Source organism: Rutidosis leptorrhynchoides, chromosome 11 (assembly GCF_046630445.1).
Source record: "Rutidosis leptorrhynchoides isolate AG116_Rl617_1_P2 chromosome 11, CSIRO_AGI_Rlap_v1, whole genome shotgun sequence".
NCBI lineage: Eukaryota > Viridiplantae > Streptophyta > Magnoliopsida > Asterales > Asteraceae > Rutidosis > Rutidosis leptorrhynchoides.
Genome location: NC_092343.1, coordinates 217,789,967 through 217,803,625, shown reverse-complemented (window position 1 = coordinate 217,803,625; position 13,659 = coordinate 217,789,967).

Genomic DNA, 13,659 nt, shown 5'->3' with positions numbered 1-13,659 from the left:
CGTTTTCAAAACAAGTTTGCATTCATTATAAAAGGTGACGTCAAAACTAACGTCAAATGTTTTACATCAACAGTATGCTTCAATGAACAGAAGCAAAGGTAGTAGTACGTGACCCTTAGGTCGTTACATATCATTATTCCAAAAGTAATAATTTTTGAATGCAAGTAAACATTTATTCAGTGACATCTCTAAAGCAGCGGGTGTCTACAGCAAGACTAGTATACAGCGGAAGCAACCTTAAGCACCTGAGAAAAACATGCTTAAAAACGTCAACACAAAGGTTGGTGAGCTATAGTTTAAGTATAACAGTAATGTAAGTAGGCCATGAGATTTCAGTGCTACAAAGAGCGTTTCAAAATAGTAATCCAAATTAGTAAGTTTAAGTATATGCTCAACCGTGGGCACTCGGTAACTAACTTAACGTTTAATAAAAAAATAATACCCCCTGAAAGTACACTTGGCAAGTGCGTATGTTTACGAAGTATTAAACACTCGTTAAATGCTAGCGCGACTAGCCCGAGTGGGGATGTCAAACCCTATGGATCCATATCTAAGATTCGCGTTCACGGTTCAAAAACCAATGATTAAACGTTACCGAGCTAAAGGGAATGTTTATGCCGTTGTATAACCCACACATATATATAGTTTAAGTACTCGTGCCTAGTATGTAAAACATAAAATCCGCATGTATTCTCAGTTCCCAAAATAAGTTAAAGTAAAAAGGGAATGCTATAACTCACAATGTTAAGTAGTAGTAACGTAGTAGTAACGTAGAGTCGGGAAGGTGTGCAAGTAATCGGTCCGAAAGTCCTCAACCTAAGTCAAATAGTACTAAGTCAGTAAATTGTCCCAATAGGTTTATAAGTATGTAAATAAGGTCTTAAGGGTCATCATCATTCATCATCAAGCAAAAGGCGTAAAGTAGGTTTCGTTTATGAAAGTAGTTTAAAACAAAGGCTGATTTCAGTCAGTCACCACGGCTTCTATCCTTACTGAAATAAGGTGAGACCAGTGGCCATGGCTCCGTATATGAGTCCGTTAAGTGTGGTAAAATTTACAGAAGCAAACTCATCTTCGTTTGACCATGGTGACGGTCTAAGTGCGAGTAGGTCAGAAATTTCTACACAACGTTAAAGGACATAGTGACGATCGGAGGGCCATAAATCCTAAACCGTAACTCGGATTAAGATGAGTCCTATATGAAAAGTTATCTAATCGAACAGAGCTATTTGAAAATCAAGGTTACAGAAGCCCAGATTTACTGCTCTGTTACAGAAACAGCAGAACATTAGGCTGTAAACAGAAACAGAAAGATAAATGGGTTCCGGTGGGTTTTGGTGCTTGATGTTCATCATGGTTCTCATCCTTGATGCATATAGCTTCAAGTGTACAACTCATTGATGTGTTTACATCATCTTCACCAAGGTTTGACCATCATAACCCAAGTGCAAGTCTAAGACATGAAGCACAACTCACTTAAGTGTTGCAAGTGTTTTGATGAACCAAAGTTATATCAAAGTCTTAGAGCTAATACATACATGAACTTTAAAGGTAATATTGAACTATAAACTTGAAAGTAAGCTAAATAATCAAGATCTTAAGGTGTAGAACATGGTTCTTAGTTATATCTTGAAGATCCAAGACTCAAAAGTCTAGATCAAGCATAAGTATACAAAGTTATATTTAAAGAAAACTTATTTGTGTGTTCTTGAACTTTCAAAGTTAACTTTTAGTTCAAGATTAATGAGATCAAGACTAACTTGTAGTACTTGATCATTTAAACTAATTACATGAAATTAAAGTGCAAGAATGAAGAAGTAAACTAAGTAAACAAGTAATTAGTTCATGGTTTGTTCATACTTTAAAGATTCAAACCAAAGTTTGATCTTTAAGAAAGTAAACTTTAAAGTTTACTAACATGACTTACAAGTATGAATTTAACAACTATAAACTTACAAACTTTTGATACTTTAAGTGTAGAACATAAACTAGAAAGTTTATGTTCTTTTTTTATTCTTGTAAATACAAGAAAAATGAAGAATAAACTACCAAGTTTGATTCTTGAAAACATGTAAGTAAAGAAAGATAGCAACTAGTAAGTAAGTAACAATAATCAAGTAACAACTACAACTAACAAAAGATTATAACAATCAAAGAATGATGATGATTATGGGGTGTTATGTCACGGTTTTAGCAAGAAGAAAAAGAGGAAAAGAAGTTCAAGTTACTCACAAGATTAGAGAGAAAAAGGAGAGAAAAGTTGAGAGGAATCAAGTGTGTGAAAAGTGAAGTGAATTAATTAATCATGTAGTAAGAAAACTTGAAAGAAAAACCCTCCTTGATGCACTCTAGGCCACGGCCAGTAGAAATCAAAGGGAAAGGGGAGAAGTCCCTTGGTAATTAGCATGTAAAAGTTACAAAAGATGGATAATAAGGGTGCATGCATGGGGATTAAGTGCAAACTAGATTACTATGTGACTTAACTAACTAGTTGCAACTTAAATGACACTTACACATGAAAGACATGGGCTAGTGAATCCAATAAGGTGTAGGGTGGGCTTATAAGTCCATATTCATGAGTCCATTAACATTAAACAAGCCCAAGTTCCATTAATTTACCAATTAATCCAATTAAAGCCCAAGTAACTAACTAATAATCATAGTTAATTAAAATGATTAATAAACTTAATCATGAATGTAAATAATATCTAAAAATATTATTCGTGAAAGTTTCGTGTGTCACAAAGACGTTTCGGGCAATTAAAGTCAAGTACGGGCAATCATGGTAACAAGTAAATGTAATAACATACATTCGTTTAATCACACGCTTTAATAATAATAATTATTAATAAATAAATGTTGGAAAAACCAGGGTCGTTACATTACCCACCTGTTAAAGAAAAGTTCGTCCCGAAATTTTAAGGAGTGTCCAATAATGGTACCGTATTCGAATAAGAAGAAGCGTATCATAGTTCCGTGAGACCCGTGGGCTCAGAAGTAAGTTATTTACCTTGAAAGGTACTTCGGCATATGAAAGTGAGGATAGGTACATGCCGTTAATTAAGTCTCTTGTCCTAAGAGATCAACAAATTGATTTCGTTTCTGATTAACATGAGTATGTCATCTGAATGTATATCCACAAAAGGAAAGATGGTGTGTTTAGCCTTACAGGCATCTTCAGTGAGCTGGATGCGTGAATGTTTCTAACCTCATTTAAAACATTGAACGTTTATGTCATAATAATAATCTGACAGGTAGGATGGAAAACATGGTGATCACAACCATGAGTTTTGAAGTCTGGATAGTATTAGCCACGGGTTGTACTAATCCCTTGATTTTGAAAGGAGGCCAGAGGCAAAAAGAACTCGATATTTAGGAACGTTTCATTTGAATAAGTGAATTGAAACTTTAGCTGAAAGTGACCAATCGGACTTGCAAGCCATAATTATTCGTAGTGTCTTCAGGACGCTCTGAACGAACAATGAAGGACATCACCTAATTTACCATAGTGAACTTATCCTTAGATGAAATGAAAGCACAGTTCCGTAATGTAACTTCATCCTTTCAGTTACATGTTGAAGTTATGGTTAACGTTAACTAGAGCAACATACAGTTGCAACCAATGAAGGAAGAAATGTATAGAGTATCCACCTGAGTGTCGTAGATGTTTTAAGCAGTCTCTTCCCAAAAGGGATCACGAGATTCATAGGTTCTCAAAGTATCTTATATTACATTTCCAAAAGAAAGTCGCACGAAAGGCGTGGTTTTGAACGAGAGTGAACTCTTTGAGTGGTTCGTTTTGAATTTATCCGAGTACTTAAGGGGATGTGCGGATGAGGAGATACGTGAACCCTTGGTCCTAACGAATGGTTTACTCCGAGTGAAAAGAATCTCCAAAAATGATTCTTGTGCCTCAACATACTGATTCATAGAGATGAAGTTTACGAGGGTGTTGTGATTCACCGTGAAGTTTTGAGAACAGTAATCCACCTAGTACCTTTCCTACGATAGGGTGACCAATGAGTGTACCTCAGAAAACTGATTTATCGGCTCGCGTTTTTTTTTTATCATGTCTAACTTTAAAAGAACATTTTTGTGGGTGCAAAGATTTTCTAACAGATTTTATAAAACCGCCATCCAAAGTGGCTCGAGAGTTTTTAACAAAGATCTTAATAGTAGGTCTCATCCCTAAGGAGGGCGAGAGAAAGTGTGATCCTTACATGGTGTAGTCTAATACGAAAGCCTTTAGTAAAGTCAACCGAGGGAGTTTTGAAAAGAAAAATCTTTAAACGTTTGTTGTGACAACATAACCGGAACGAAGTTTCTAGTAAATTTAGAAGTAGGTACAAAGTGTACCATTTTGCACAAAAATATTTGACTGAAGTTGAATAACTCGGTAAAGGAGCGGTTTTTAAATAATTTGAAGATATAACTTAGTATCAAAATAAGTAAGTATAAATTTATACATATATGATTTTATAAATCGTTTAAGTGACCGAAAAGTTTCTAGTACTTTCATTGTCTGTAAATCTTGTGAGGACTGCACAAATAAACGACGTGTAAATTTTTTTTTTTTTTGATAAACATAGTTTTTCGTATTTCAAAGGTTACGAGTTGAAAAGATTGAGTGAAAAAGCTTGGAATCCTTGGGTGACCAGTTACTAGGTAATGAAAACTAATGACATAAATGTTGTTTTGGTAATTATCAGGACACAAGTCTTTGGGCCAAAATATTCACGTGCGAGGCCGTTGTTAAAAAGTGAGGTACGAAGGATAGAGCACGAGGATGAGAAGTTAATCGCTTCTTGAATTTGCAAAATGCCAAACGGGTCGTGACTAATAATGAAGTCAGAATACCGATGGTGTTAATGTTACTAAATGAGAGTTTCTTGGAATGAGTTAGGACTTAGAGTTATGTAAGGAAGAGCATTGTTCTAACTGGTGTGGTGAAATACATCCATGGGGTAACGCAATAGTTTTGAATGGTTTATGTGGATGTCCGAAGGCCTTGCATGACGTGGTAGTCAGTGACTTTATCACATATACATGAATCTCTCGATTTCGACGGTTATAAAGCCTTTATGATGACTTGGATACGGATAAGCAAAAAAAAATTTATATAATAAGCAACGAAGGTTTTATATAAAAAAAATCGTTTATGGTGACAATGTAAGAGAAGGAATGAAGTTCTTAGTGAATTAGGGTTATGTACAACACGTACCGTTCAAAGTATGATATCCTTTGAATAAAAGATTTGATTTGTAAAAGTGAAGGTGAAGTTTCATATGTACTTGTCAAAAATAAGTACTCATTTACTTTATTTTATATAACGGATACGATTTCAAATTTTTTTTTTTGCATGAATGGCAAACAAAATAAATTTATTTTTATAAAGCTTTGAGAGGATAGTGCAGTAAAATAATGTGTGTAAAGTTTTGGCAAACAAAATTTCATATTTCGGAGGTTACAAGTTGGAAAAGATTGATGAGAATCGAGTAAAAGACTTTTGAAAATTTCGAGTGATATTTGAGGTAATAAAAACCATTGAATTTATATGTGTTTGACGACTATTAGTAGGGCATAAGTCCTTTGACCAAAAATGCTTAAGTGTGAAGTTGTTGCTTATAAGTGAGATACGAATGGGAGGGTATGAGGATAAGAGTTAACTTCTCATTGATTTTAGGAAAATTTCAAACTGGTACGACTAATATCGAAGTAAGAAGGATGATGTTGTGGTTATCGTCGAATAAGAAGTTCCTCGTAATAAGTTAGGATTTAGAGTTGCGTAAGAATGAGTATCAAATGAGATTCTCGGGAAATCTTCAATATAGAATTTGAATTATTGAAGTGACGGAATAAAATTCCTTTAAGTATCGTTGTGCAAGTTTGTCCATTGTATCGGTTTCTTTCATGGCTAGAAGGTGAGCAGTTTTGGCGAGATGGTCAATAATAACCCAGATGATGTCCTAACTGCCTTATCGTCTCTGGTAGTTTAGTGATGAATTTCTTCCCATTTCCATTGTGGGATTTCGGGTCGTTGTCATGTAACTAATAAGGTTCTGTTTTCGGGCTACAACTCTTCCCATAATAGTTTCACCATTCTTGCGAGGTATACGAATAAAATTTCCTCATTATAAATAAATTCCGCTTTCATCCTTGAAAGTTAGTTCGTTCCAACTATTTCGTCAAGCTTCCTAACTTGATGAGTATTAAGTTAATCTTAAAGTTCATCCCAAATTAAATCTTACTGTACTACTGTGAAAAATTCTATTAATCTTCTTAAATAACATATGCCTGTACGTAGGTAACTAACCCTTCCCAACTACTACATTAAAACTCCAAAGTTTGGTTAACAGGAGGTCATCTCCAAATGACCCACCTGTTAATCTTAAAGTACCACCTTAAATTATTCCTCTATCTCCGCCAGCTTACCATTTGCTGGTCCTATAGAATACCTAACTCTCATGGTTGTTGATGGCTTATTATTCATAACGCTAAGGTGCTTAGATATAAGGTTTCTATCGTTCTAGTATTAAACAACTCCGAAACAATAAAACATTGTGATGGAACGTACCCTAACCAAAATCAGGATCCATGCGAGTTTCTATAACTGAGATAACGATTGCTCTACCACAAGTTAGTACAAAGTTTTTCCTAGTTGAGAACTTTTTCCTTAAATGTCCAGGGTGTCGATCTCTAATACAAATTTTTGGGTTATCAATTCTGCAATCAAGGCCCTTCTTGTATAGTATCTGGACTACGTGGTTATTCTTTCCCTACCTTTAACAGGCTACAATGTGTATGCTCAAATGATTCCTAACAAAATTTTCCCTGGATCACCCCATATTCCTCATGTAGTAACATTGGAACTTCTGCATGATTTACTTCAATATAATCACGCTGGTCTGGCGTCATTATATTGTAATAAATCATACGTTCATTCCAATATCAATCCATATGGTCAATGTAACGTGATCACTTCCAATTATACTCAATTTCATCTAACGGTGCTTTATCTATGCCATCAAAATAGAATCGACATAACTAATCTCGCAGTTTCTCGATGTGTGTACGTAGGTTCCGTAGACCATGTATTAATGCTTAAGTGTCCCGAAGTTTCTTCAAAGGTTCGGATTCAGGTAAGGTTGTTAGGTTCCTTCTAAATATTCAATCCGGGTCTCGCGTCGGGTTGTACGTGTAGCAAGTAGTAATACGATGTGTTTGAGCATCAGTAGAAGGTACTATGACCTTGTGAAAGGAGATGTCCTCCCGACTTATCCAATGTTTAGGGGGGTAGGGACTTAAGTGCAAAAGTGTCGTTAGATCGTTGAGCAGTCGTGAAGAATGAAAGAGTTAAGTGACGGTCATGAGAGCGTACAGTGTATGTGTCAACTGAACAATCTTCTAGATTGCGTGAAGTAATGTTTCGATCTCTGAAACGGTGGAGCAGTAGTAACAGGTGGATTGCACTACTAGTTCTTAGGGTTAGACGAGTGGGAAAGTAGTTCAGGAAAACATCTGAACCGGGGAGGATAAGTTCTCCAAGTCGGTATAACGGATAGTAGATAGGTAGCAAGAGCGTAATCAGGCATAACAACTACAGCAGCCTAGATCGTTTACAACAGCGCGTAGCATGGCAATAGTAACAGTATCATACCGAAGTAACATGCTAAGAGTAGATAGTAACATGCAGTAGCGAGAATAAGCAAATGCATACAGCGAGTTTACATAGCAGTAGAAGGAAACGGTAGCATGTGGTAAATTCATACGGCAGTAGGGTGAGCAGTGGCATGTAGTAGTAGTAAACGGTAACATGTGGTAATACAACACAGTAGCATGCAATCGAATGCAGATAATAGCATGTAGTAGTGGAAGCAAGTAATAGCATACGGCATATAGCAGTAAAAGTAAGCAGCTGCATGCAGTAAGTTCAGCGGAAACAAGTAAACTAGCAAGTTGTAGATTAGTCCTATTAGTGAATCCTACTCGGGTCGGTCTTAGATTCACTAATGCAACCTAATTCCCTACAACCAATGCTCTGATACCAAATGTGACGCCTCTTACTAAATCAACATGTACGGACCATCAACAACAGGATCATTACAAGGTCAAACACTATATGCGTTTTCAAAACAAGTTTGCATTCATTATAAAAGGTGACGTCAAAACTAACGTCAAATGTTTTACATCAACAGTATGCTTCAATGAACAGAAACAAAGGTAGTAGTACGTGACCCTTAGGTCGTTACATATCATTATTCCAAAAGTAATAATTTTTGAATGCAAGTAAACATTTATTCAGTGACATCTCTAAAGCAGCGGGTGTCTACAGTAAGACTAGTATACAGCGAAAGTAACCTTAAGCACCTGAGAAAAACATGCTTAAAAACGTCAACACAAAGGTTGGTGAGCTATAGTTTAAGTATAACAGTAATGTAAGTAGGCCACGAGATTTCAGTGCTACAAAGAGCGTTTCAAAACAGTAATCCAAATCAGTAAGTTTAAGTATATGCTCAACCGTGGGCACTCGGTAACTAACTTAACGTTTAATAAAAAAATAATACCCCCTGAAAGTACACTTGGCAAGTGCGTATGTTTATGAAGTATTAAACACTCGTTAAATGCTAGCGCGACTAGCCCGAGTGGGGATGTCAAACCCTATGGATCCATATCTAAGATTCGCGTTCACGGTTCAAAAACCAATGATTAAACGTTACCGAGCTAAAGGGAATGTTTATGCCGTTGTATAACCCACACATATATATAGTTTAAGTACTCGTGCCTAGTATGTAAAACATAAAATCCGCATGTATTCTCAGTTCCCAAAATAAGTTAAAGTAAAAAGGGAATGCTATAACTCACAATGTTAAGTAGTAGTAACGTAGAGTCGGGAAGGTGTGCAAGTAATCGGTCCGAAAGTCCTCAACCTAAGTCAAATAGTACTAAGTCAATAAATTGTCCCAATAGGTTTATAAGTATGTAAATAAGGTCTTAAGGGTCATCATCATTCATCATCAAGCAAAAGGCGTAAAGTAGGTTTCGTTTATGAATGTAGTTTAAAACAAAGGCTGATTTCAGTCAGTCACCACGGCCTCTACCCTTACTGAAATAAGGTGAGACCAGTGGCCATGGCTCCATATATGAGTCCTTTACGTGTGGTAAAATTTACAGAAGCAAACTCGTCTTTGTTTGACCGTGGTGACGGTCTAAGTGCAAGTAGGTCAGAAATTTCTGCACAACGTTAAAGGACATAGTGACGATCGGAGGGCCATAAATCCTAAACGTAACTCGGATTAAGATGAGTCCTATATGAAAAGTTATCTAATCAAACAGAGATATTTGAAAATCAAGGTTACAGAAGCCCAGATTTACTGGTCTGTTACAGAAACAGCAGAACAGTAGGCTGTAAACAGAAACAGAAAGATAAATGGGTTCCGGTGGGTTTTGGTGCTTGATGTTCATCATGGTTCTCATCCTTGATGCATATAGATTCAAGTTTACAACTCATTGATGTGTTTACATCATCTTCACCAAGGTTTGACCATCATAACTCAAGTGCAAGTCTAAGACATGAAGCACAACTCACTTAAGTGTTGCAAGTGTTTTGATGAACCAAAGTTACATCAAAGTCTTAGATCTAACACATACATGAACTTTAAAGGTAATATTGAACTATAAACTTGAAAGTAAGCTAACTAATCAAGATCTTAAGGTGTAGAACATGGTTCTTAGTTAGATCTTAAAGATCCAAGACTCAAAAGTCTAGATCAAGCATAAGTATACAAAGTTATATTTAAAGAAAACTTATTTGTGTGTTCTTGAACTTTCAAAGTTAACTTTTAGTTCAAGATTAATGAGATCAAGACTAACTTGTAGTACTTGATCATTTAAACTAATTACATGAAATTAAAGTGCAAGAATGAAGAAGTAAACTAAGTAAACAAGTAATTAGTTCATGGTTTGTTCATACTTTAAAGATTCAAACCAAAGTTTGATCTTTAAGAAAGTAAACTTTAAAGTTTACTAACATGACCTACAAGTATGAATTTAACAACTATGAACTTACAAACTTTTGATACTTTAAGTGTAGAACATAAACTAGAAAGTTTATGTTCTTTTTTGTTCTTGTAAATACAAGAAAAATGAAGAATAAACTACCAAGTTTGATTCTTGAAAACATGTAAGTAAAGAAAGATAGCAACTAGTAAGTAAGTAACAATAATCAAGTAACAACTACAACTAACAAAAGATTATAACAATCAAAGAATGATGATGATTATGGGGTGTTATGTCACGGTTTTAGCAAGAAGAAAAAGAGGAAAAGAAGTTCAAGTTACTCACAAGATTAGAGAGAAAAAGGAGAGAAAAGTTGAGAGGAATCAAGTGTGTGAAAAGTGAAGTGAATTAATGAATCATGTAGTAAGAAAACTTGAAAGAAAAACCCTCCTTGATGCACTCTACGCCACGGCCAGCAGAAATCAAAGGGAAAGGGGAGAAGTCCCTTGGTCATTAGCATGTAAAAGTTACAAAAGATGGATAATAAGGGTGCATGCATGGGGATTAAGTGCAAACTAGATTCCTATGTGACTTAACTAACTAGTTGCAACTTAAATGACACTTACACATGAAAGACATGGGCTAGTGAATCCAATAAGGTGTAGGGTGGGCTTATAAGTCCATATTCATGAGTCCATTAACATTAAACAAGCCCAAGTTCCATTAATTTACCAATTAATCCAATTAAAGCCCAAGTAACTAACTAATAAACATAGTTAATTAAAATGATTAATAAACTTAATCATGAATACAAATAATATCTAAAAATATTATTCGTGAAAGTTTCGTGTGTCACAAAGACGTTTCGGGCAATTAAAGTCAAGTACGGGCAATCATGGTAACATGTAAATGTAATAACATACATTCATTTAATCACACACTTTAATAATAATAATTATTAATAAATAAATGTTGGAAAAACCAGGGTCGTTACAAAAGAGCTACGCCGACATTAAAAGAAAAGATATAGAATTTGAAATTCGAGAGATGGTCATGCTTAAGGTTGCACCTTGGAAAGGCGTTGTTCGATTTGGTAAACGAGGGAAATTAAATCCAAGGTATATTGGACCATTCAAGATTATTGATCTGGTCGGACTAGTAGTTTACCGACTTGAGTTACCTCAACAACTCGCGACTGTACATAACACTTTCCACGTCTCGAATGTGAAGAAATGTTTTGCTAAATAAGATCTCACTATTCCGTTAGATGAAATCCAAATCAATGAAAAACTTCAATTCATCGAAGAACCCGTCGAAATAATGGATCGTGAGGTTAAAAGACTTAAACAAAACAAGATACCAATTGTTAAGGTTTGATGGAATTCTCGTAGAGGACCCGAGTTCACCTGGGAATGAGAAGATTAGACAAAGAAGAAATACCCACGCTTATTTCCAGAAGATACGTCAACACCTCCAACTGCTTAAAATTTCGGGACGAAATTTATTTAACGGGTAGGTACTGCAGTGACCCGAACTTTTCCATGTTTATATATATTAAATTAAATTGTTATTTACATGATTAAGTGTTTTCAACATGTTAACCAATTAAACTTGTTAAGACTTGATTAATTGAAATAGGTTTCATATAGACAATTGACCACCCAAGTTGACCGGTGATTCACGAACGTTAAAACTTGTAAAAACTATATGATGACATATATATGATTATATATATAGTTAACATGATATTATGATAAGTAAGTATTTCATTAGGTATTTTAACAATGAGTTATATACATAAAATTGAGTTTATTGAATTAAGAAACTCGAAACGATATATATAACGATTATCGTTATAACAACGTCTTACTAAATACATATGAATCATATTAAGATATTGATACACTATGTTTATTCATGATAAATTATAAGTAAACATGTCATTAAGTGTATTAACAATGAACTACATATGTAAAAACAAGACTACTAACTTAATGATTTCGAAACGAGACATATATGTAACGATTATCGTTGTAACAACATTTAACTGTATATATATCATACTAAGATATATTAATATATCGTAATATCATGATAATGTAATAATTTAACATCTATTTAGATATAATAAACAATGGGTTAACAACATTTAACAAGATCGTTAACCTAAAGGTTTCAAAACAACATTTACATGTAATGACTAACGATGATTTAATGACTCAGTTAAAATGTATATACATGTAGTGTTTTAATATGTATTCAAACACTTTTGAAAGACTTCAAGACACTTATGAAAATACTTCTACTTAACAAAAATGCTTACAATTACATCCTCATTCAGTTTCATCAACAATTCTACTCGTATGCACCCGTATTCGTACTCGTACAATACACAGCTTTTAGATGTATGTACTATTAGTATATACACTCCAATGATCAGCTCTTAGCAGCCCATGTGAGTCACCTTGTTAGGTACTCGAGAAAGGAGTAATATGAGTTTCCCTAGCCTTATGGAGGATCCTTTATACGAGGCTATATAAAGGATCTAAGGCTCTCTATATTAGCTAAGCTTAGCCACTGTTATGTAGAGATTTCAAGAGAGCTGTGAAAAGTCAATCTTGACCGATTGACTTTCTCTCTCAATCTTAATGGCTATTCTTCACATTCATTGATATTCATGTGTCAAGGGTCCTATCATTTGGTGTCAGAGCTTCCAGGAAGTGATTCTACATCACTATATCGATCCAGAGATTGTAGATTAAAGAATCTGATTACTCTCGGTATTTTGAATCAAATTCGATATCATCGAGTTTGATAATCTGATGTTCAGATTCTTGTGATAAGTTCAGCAAAGGTGCATTAGTTATTTTAGAAAGAGTTTCGATCATCATTATAGCTTTTTAACTTCAATTATGGAGAATCAAGTTGATTTATAGAGTTTGTGGCTCAAACTCTCGGTATTGCTTAATTCAAGCTTGATTTTGGATTTTTGTGAAGAATTAAGGATTCAGTTGTGTTCGTGAGGTGTTAAATCACATTTCTAACAGTTCAATTTCTTCAATTCATTAAGTTTTGAAGATTTGATCAACACTCGGTATCGTAACTGTTATACCGAGTCTGCTTCATTACTTAAATTCATCTTAAGTGTTGCAGATTGTGGTGTGATTGTGATTCTATCATATTCGGTTTGATCATACGCAGCTAATTGGTGTGGTTTGAGAAAGGATTCTGTCATATTTCTAAGTTTTAAACTTAGACTCGGTATTGTCAACTGCTACAGTTGACATTCGGTATCCTATACTTTCGGTATCTTTGATATTTTGTGTGATACTAACGTGTTTCCTTATGCAGCAAGGTTACAGAATCTAATTCAAAAGGATTGAATTGACTTTGAACTTCAAATTCATACAGAATCTGACTACCGGATCATATACAGAATCTGAGTTTCTGTATCACTTAATCCATTGTTTTAAGTGGTTATAGGCTACACTTCTTGTGATTACCGAATCCATACTGAATATGGGTGTGTCTCTTGTATTTCTGATCAGTTTCTTTTACAGAATCTGATATACATAATCTTTACCGAATCTGCTACTGTACCGAATCTGCTACAGTACCGAATCTGTTACAGAATCTAACATTCTGATCAGATTGTTGTGATTT